This window comes from Adiantum capillus-veneris, chromosome 27 (assembly GCF_014529385.1).
Source record: "Adiantum capillus-veneris isolate H3 chromosome 27, ASM1452938v2, whole genome shotgun sequence".
NCBI classification, from domain to species: domain Eukaryota; kingdom Viridiplantae; phylum Streptophyta; class Polypodiopsida; order Polypodiales; family Pteridaceae; genus Adiantum; species Adiantum capillus-veneris.
In genome coordinates this window covers 130,107,408-130,115,407 of record NC_140957.1, presented here as the reverse complement: position 1 = coordinate 130,115,407, position 8,000 = coordinate 130,107,408, and positions in this window count along the sequence as shown.

Below are 8,000 nucleotides of genomic sequence, written 5' to 3'. Positions count from 1 at the left end.
TCATGAGGGAAGCAAAAATGGTGCATGACTGGTCTAAAAACCACGTCTACTTACAGTTCCAAGACTCTGTCATTCGAGTTGATCTTTTAAGTGGTCGAACGCATCCTCTAGGAAATAAATTCATCATTGATAATCGATCAGACACAACAATTCACTCAGCTCCATTATAGTATTGTTACACGTGTAACGAAGACACGGATATTGGGGAGAACTCTCCTTATATGGATATCCTACCCGAAATGGTTGAGTCAGACAATGTCGATTGGGTGCACCTAGCAGCAACTATAGATACATGGGGAGCTAGAGGAACAACCTGGGTAACACCAGATGGGGAAGAGATACCACACATTGCACCAGTAAACATGTTAGGTGTAGCACTTGTAACATCCGATGATAAGAAAGAGGCACACCTACCTGAGAGTGAAACCGATGATTCCTCAAAGGCTTCAGGCCAATACACATCAGAAACAGAATCTCAGGGAGAAATGGATTCAGAGCCTGAAAAAACATCGAGTGAGCCAAGTATAGAAACTGAACACTCAAGGCCTAGTACGACCATCTATGGTAATTTATATGAGAGTGAAGAAGATACAAGCGAAGACCTATCAAGCGAGTCGAGTTCAAACATTTACCAAAATCAAAACCTTAACAAGAAACAAAGGTCATATAAGAGATGACGATATCGAGCAAATGTGAGAGCTAAGATAAACAAGGAAAGATCTACTGCAGAATGGCTTAGCTATCTAGGGGCATGTGATGCTCATCGAAAGCTAGTAGACAATTGGGGTGAACATCTCCAGAGTGTCATGTGGTGCAGCCCGCGACCCATTGACCTCGCTCAATTGGAGGTTACAAAGCCGAAATTGAGTCGAACTATAAGAAGACGTCAAAACCGAGAGTTAGCACAACAACAAAAGGAGGCAGAACTAAAAGAAAGGTCTCCGTCAGGACAAGAGCCTGCTGACTTACATACGGCTCCTGAACATTTTAAATCTTATACCACGGGGGAGCGAAAGGTTGTGTATGCCAAAGCCCAACGAATACCTACCAATGGAAGCAGTGGAGTCTATGATGGTCCAACGGTAGTTAAAGAGATAGAATTAGCAGAACCATGTGAGGAGTGTAAACCAGTCTTTATTGCTCAAGACCTTACCGAAACTGAAGAGGCTGTACTTAAGGAGCTCCTCAAGGAATACAAGGATATCTTTGCTTGGACATATGATGACATGAAGGGCGTTCCACCTTCTATGGTGCAACATACAATTCCCATGATCAACACTGCTAAACCCGTCCAGCAACGACCCTATCCAATGAATCCTAAGTACGCCAAAATTGTACAAGAGGAGATTGAAAAACTTATCCAATGTGGATTCATATACCCTATTGAGCACTCAGAATGGGTTTCTCCAATAGTCATTGTGCCAAAAAAGAATGGGAAACTAAGAGTGTGCGTGGACCTCAAGAAAGTTAATGCAGCTACTAGGAGAGATCACTATCCCTTGCCATATTCAGAACATGTGCTCGAAAGAGTTGCGGGCAAGGAAGCTTATAGCTTTTTAGATGGGTACTCTGGTTACAGTCAAATCACAATTGCATTAGAGGACCAAGCTAAAACTGCTTTTATCACAGAGTTTGGAGTGTTTGCATTTCGTGTTATGGCTTTTGGCTTAACAAATGTCCCTGCTACATTCCAACGATTAATAAACACTGCGTTTAAAGAATTTCTAAGGGAGTTTCGTGAAGCTTTCCTAGACGACCTTTGTGTTTATTCTTCTTGGGAGAAGCATTTGTTATATCTACGAAAAATATTTGAAAGGTGCAGATTTTATCGCATCTCATTGAACCCTTTCAAATGCCAATTTTGGGTTAAGCATGGAGTCATTCTAGGACATATAGTGTCCAAGAACGGGATATCCACAGATTAGAGTAAGATTAAAGCCATTGCCGATTTGCCACCACCTACGAACTATAAAGGAGTTCAAAGATTTATGGGCCATGTTGGTTATTATCGAAGGTTTATTTTAAACTTTGCCGAGATAGCGCATCCATTGTACAAGCTTCTTATCGAGTTTCACTGGACGGAAGAATGTCATCAATCTTATGAGTTATTAAAGAAGGCCCTAACAAGTGCTCCAATCCTGCGAACACCTGATTGGAATGTACCTTTTCATGTGCATATTGATGCATCAAATTTTGCTATTGGGTGTGTTCTAACTCAACCAGGAGAACATAAATTGGACTACCCTATTAGCTTTGCAAGTCGCCAATTAAATGATGTCGAGATGAACTACACTACTACAGAGCGCGAAGGTCTAGCTATGATTTACGCAGTAAAGAAATTTTGCTATTACCTTCTTGCTACCAAGTTTGTGTTTTATGTTGATCATCAAGCATTGCTATATTTGGTAAACAAGCCGTGTTCCACAGGTCGAATTACACGATGGTTGTTAATTCTTCTTGAGTTTGACTTCACCGTTGTTGTGAGGCGTGGGAGGAAACATGTCATGGCGGATCATTTATCTCGTATCCCTAATAGCGAAGCTCCTACGGGGGTTGATGATGAATTTCCTGATACTCCTTTGTTCATTGTTGAGACAATGCCTGAATGGAGTGAAAAGATTGTTAACTTCTTAGTTAATGGTTTTCCACCCAAAGAGCTGCAAAAAGATATAGCTCGAAAATTAATCAAGGAATGCGAACCCTATTGCTTACTGGCTGGAACTCTCTATAAGAGAGGAAAAGATGATGTTCTTAGACGCTGTGCCCGCGAGGATGAGTATTTATATATTCTACAAGAGGCACACATGGGCGTAGCTGGTGGTCACTTTTCAGGAAAGTTGACTGCCTGAAAGATCTTACAGTCAGGCTATTGGTGGCCCACTCTGTTTAAGGATGCATCACTTTTTGCAAAGGGATGTGATGAATGCCAACGCTTCAACAAGCCACAAAGAAGGGATAGGATGCCTCTACATCCCATCAAGGTAGCCCAACCATTTGAAAAGTGGGGCTTAGACTTTGTAGGACCGATTAGTCCGACTGCACGTAACACGCAATCACGATATATCATTGTGGCTACCGACTATGTAACCAAATGGGCTGAAGCAAAAGCAACACGAAAGGCGGATGCAAAAACAACAGCTAAGTTCCTCTTTGAGAACATTATCACACGTTTTGGATGCCCCTTTGAACTTGTGAGTGACAATGGAACTCATTTTATAAATGAAGTAATAAAAGAACTCACATCAAACTTCATGATATCTCACCACAAGTCTACACCCTATTATCCCCAAGCAAATGGCCAAGCTGAGAGTACCAACAAAACTCTCATCTCCATTTTGACAAAGACAGTCGAGGCTCATCGCACTGATTGGGACCTAAAGCTTACATCAGCTTTATGGGCTTATCAAACTGCGTATAAAGTTGCTATTAATTGCACACCGTTTAAGATGGTGTATGGCCAAGAAGCAGTTATGCCATGGGAGTTTGTCATTCCTAGTGTTCGAGTAGCTTCTCAAGAAGGTTGGGATGGTAACCCCTTAGTGGAGCGATTATATATCCTGGAAAGGCTAGATGAAGAGAGGCAATTAGCTGTGCGAAATGCTCTAGTGGAGAAGGATAGGAGAAAGAAGTGGTTTGATAGCCATTTAAAGGATAAAGACATCAAGGTTGGTGATAAAGTTCTTATGTACGGGGTACGTAATGAAAAGAAGAAATTGAAATACGCTGGTAAGGGACCATATCGAGTGTGTGAAATTACCCCGCAAGGTACCATTCGTGTGGAGACTCTAGATGGAGTTGAAACCATTGGATTCCTTAATGGGAGTAAATTCAAAAGATATTATGATCCTCTAAGCTAGGAAGAGTTGCAAGCCATCCATCAAAAGAAGGCTTCCAAGGAACAAGCAGAGCTTAGAAAAATCCAAGCAAGAGTTGAGGCTCGAGAACGACAACAACGTTTTAGACGCCAACAAGAGGCTAATCTGGGAATCACGCAAGCATTTTTCGAGGACACGGATGACGACTCATTAGAATCTGAGCCACCCCTACGATACCCAATTGAGCTAAATAGCCCCTATGGGAAAGTACTATACAATGCCTTATTAGATACGGGAGCTAAACACAATTTGTTATCCTATGGAGTTTGGTGTCAATTAGGGAAACCAACCCTATCCCCGAGTACGATGCAAGTCAAGGGCATTAATAAAAAGAAAACTGCTATTCTTGGAGTCCTTCAGACCCCTGTTGTCTATGACAATGGAAGCATAGTGCAGAGGTTTCTAGTCATGCGCGCGGGAGCTATGGAAGGCAACGTAAACCTGGGATGCGCGTGGATGTTGGCAACCAAATGCACTATTGATTGGGATACTGGTAGTGTCACGACGTGACCACCGACTCTTACCCCTATCATTCAAGCAAAGTCACCTACGTTGCAAACTCTAGCAAAGTTGAAGGATAGCCAACATTCACAAGCCAAGGTGGTTAACTCGTCTTTGCCGGCTACCCATGAACCTAGCACTTCAACACTTGTAGTTGCAGCAAGCAGTAATATTGCAAGTACTCAACCTGCACGACCTAAGAGTACATACCAATGGGTCCCCAAGGCCTTACTTCCAACTACCTCAACCCTCCCATCCATTCTAAGAAAAAATTTCCCCGGAAAACCAAGAGCGCGCCCTAGGAGAGTCAAGACCAAATCACGATGGATTCCAAAACAACTATTAGAAGCCCAAGGCTACTATGATGGAAATGAGAAAATTTGGGTACCTAAACGTAAAATGTGTCCTTCCCTAACGACAACAAACCCATATGAGTCAAACAGTGTAACGCTAAAGCCAATGGCAGACCGTGGGAAGGGAAAGATCACAGAATGCTACACACCTAGTCCAGAGCTAGTTTGGGCTCCAAGGCAAAACCAATTTATTCCACCTAGCTCAGGAAGGGGGGAGTTCCATGAAGCTTCTAGCTCCTCATGTAATACATCCATAGAAGTAAAAGCTTCTACACAGCCTCCATCTATAGTAGTGGACCTCCATGAAGCTACAAAAGAATCCACACCTCCCAGTGTTCAAGAATCACCTGATGAACCACTTCAAGTTCGATCCTGGGAGAGTACCTTACCACCCTTGCAACTTGACGAGGCACCTAGGGTAATAGAAAACTATTGGAAAAAATCCTCACCTATTACCAACTGGAACAATTGGTTTCAAAGGGTGACGACATCATTTCAAACGGTATGATCTACCCAAGGAAGGGGGGAGTGTTTGTGGACATCCATTATTCACTTGCTTCCCTCTCAACCTTTCTCCCTGACCTCTTAATCTCCAATCTTAGGGAATGTATATATAAAGCCTTATACTCACAAAAACAAGATAAAAAAGTAAAAGAGCAAGAGCCATAACACAAATCATAAAAACAAATTATACACAAGAACACGACCCTTGTAATATTTGCACTCTAACCATCATCTATTTGCGTGTACAGATATGGCTAGTACGTTAGAGTCATCCACTCCTGCCTTGGGTGAGAGGTACCCTCGTTACTTTTCACAAATATTTCACATGGTCTTTCCAGTGCTTGCATGTGAATGGGATTTGATAGGTACGCTAGCATGTGAGAGGAATTTTGAGGAGTTAGAATGGCTGATACGTCTCTTGACCACGTCTGATCCATACTTAGTAGAGAGCGTTTCTCCCATTGCACAAGCCTACCCTTTTGACCAAGATGACTATAGGCGTCTAGTGACCTTCTTAGTAAACATGGGCACCTATGATGAAGAAGAAAATTTACATGACTACACGGATGGCACATATGGTTTCATGGATGATGACTTTGTTTATCTCGACGACGAGGATAGGGGTTTAGCCTTAGGGTTTCCCCCCAACCTCTACAATATCCTATTCCCTTGACTCTTTAGGGGGAGTGCAAATAATTAGGTTAGGGTTCCTTATGTTTTTTGTTGTGTTCAATAAGTGTTGGTACCTTTTCCCACTAATGTGCCTGGGAGGTATTCCTTTTGTTTCCTAGTGTGTACAGGAGCGTGTTGCTATTGATAGGATTTGGCCCTTCATGGAATCTTTATCTCGACTCACTCTTCAAATCAAGCGCGACCATCGACACAAACAGGTGTTTCTTGTCCATTAGCATTGCCCCTTATCTTTTTTGCATCTATGATTGTCTACTTTAATTGTGATTGGTAGCCTAATATTCACCGCATTTGCTTAGTATCAAACATTTAATTCAATGTAATTTTTTGTCATAATCACTTGTCTAGGTTTAAAAATCAAGCAGTCCGACTAAGCTAGTTTGACCAAGTTAGGTGTTAGAAATCTTCTTTTAATACCATGGGGAATGCCTTCCTAATAATCAATGGTTACTTAGGTTCTTAATCTGATTTAGGCAGCATTGTGTGAAATGTACTAGGGCTTTCTAGTGGGCTTGACCCTATTGACCTTTTGCTTAAGTATTATAAAGCGAGTTTACTAGTGTGATGAGCCTGGGGAGGTGTATCAGTGTTATATGACCCCCCAAAGTTACAAAATTAAAATGCTGAAAATGAACAAACAAAAAATCAAAGTGCCACACTGTAAAATCTTAAGCTGGAAGAGAAATCTCAGCTTGATTTGGTACTTCACTGACATGTATTGCCTATGGTACTAGAGCCCTAGAGGTTCCCAGTATGGGCGCTTTTCCTTGAAAAGCAAAAAACCCAAGGCATACAAAATAAGCACACACATCAAATTGAATCACTGTGAAAACACTTTGGGGGGTCAAAGAAAAGGAATCAGTCAAGCAATGATTTCATGAGAAATTCCTTTTATCGTAGCTTAACTACAAGGTCCTCTTAGTATAGCCTCTAGTCAGCCCTCGAATATGAAATACTTGGCTCTCGCGATTAAACAACTTAATTGACCAGAGAAAATTAAGAAGCTTACCCATGGTATTAATATTCGATCTCTAGTGCCTTTCGACCGTCAAATTAGCGACCCCAGACTTGTTTAATTTTTTACCTTTACATCTGTTTATGCATTTGATTACATTGCAATTTAATGTTCATTGCTGACAAATAGTTTGAAATTCTTTTACAAATCAATTTGTCTACCTAAAACTGCATATGCTTTTTAATCACTTATGAGAATGCAATTACTGTGCCAATGTTGTTTGATTTTGCAGTGACTGAAGAAGGCTAAGGACATTAATCTCAAATGCTCTTCCACCTCGACGAACGAGCTTCAACTCAATAGCTTCCGAGGACGGAATCTACATCAGGAAGGGGGGCATGTTAACCCTCACGGATCACGGACACCCCATCACCTACGACGGACGTGTATTATGTATTTGGTAGAGTCAGGTACCGGGCTTGTCGGACCAATAGGAAAAGGGTAAGAGTGATCACCGATGAGAGGCGCACTCTAACTGGGACATTCAAGAGATTAGTTGGCTAAGCATGGGCGCCCAAGTGTGAATGGGGTGAGCTCATATAAAAGCCAACTAAACCTTAAATTCACTCATTCTCTCATTTGTGCAATAGAAGAGTGCTCTTGCTCCATCTCCATCTCCATCTTCTTCTTCTTCACCTCCTTGTGTGTGTGTGTGTGTGTGTGTGTGTATGTGTGTGTGTGTGTATGTGTGTGTGTGTGTGTGTGTGTGTGTGTGTGAGAGAGAGAGAGAGAGAGAGAGAGAGAGAGAGAGAGCGATCCAGCATTGCGGCGGCACGACGGCGGTGAAGCGGTTGAGCGCGACGTAGCGGCGTCTCCTTCTTCTTCGCGGCGAGGAATCCTCCACGACAGGAGCATAGAGAGGTGAGTGACACACCATTGCCCTCTTTTGAGCTTACTAGTTAAGCTAGTTGTGTGCTTGGAGCCGTCTATGGATCGCACACAGTGTTAGGCAAGGCCCTTGCTTCGACAGTGCGACAAGGAGCGCACAACAGGACACTACCAACACTATCTACACTGACAGTCAGAGCGCATTGGCAATTGCGAGGAGCCTAGTTTTTCATG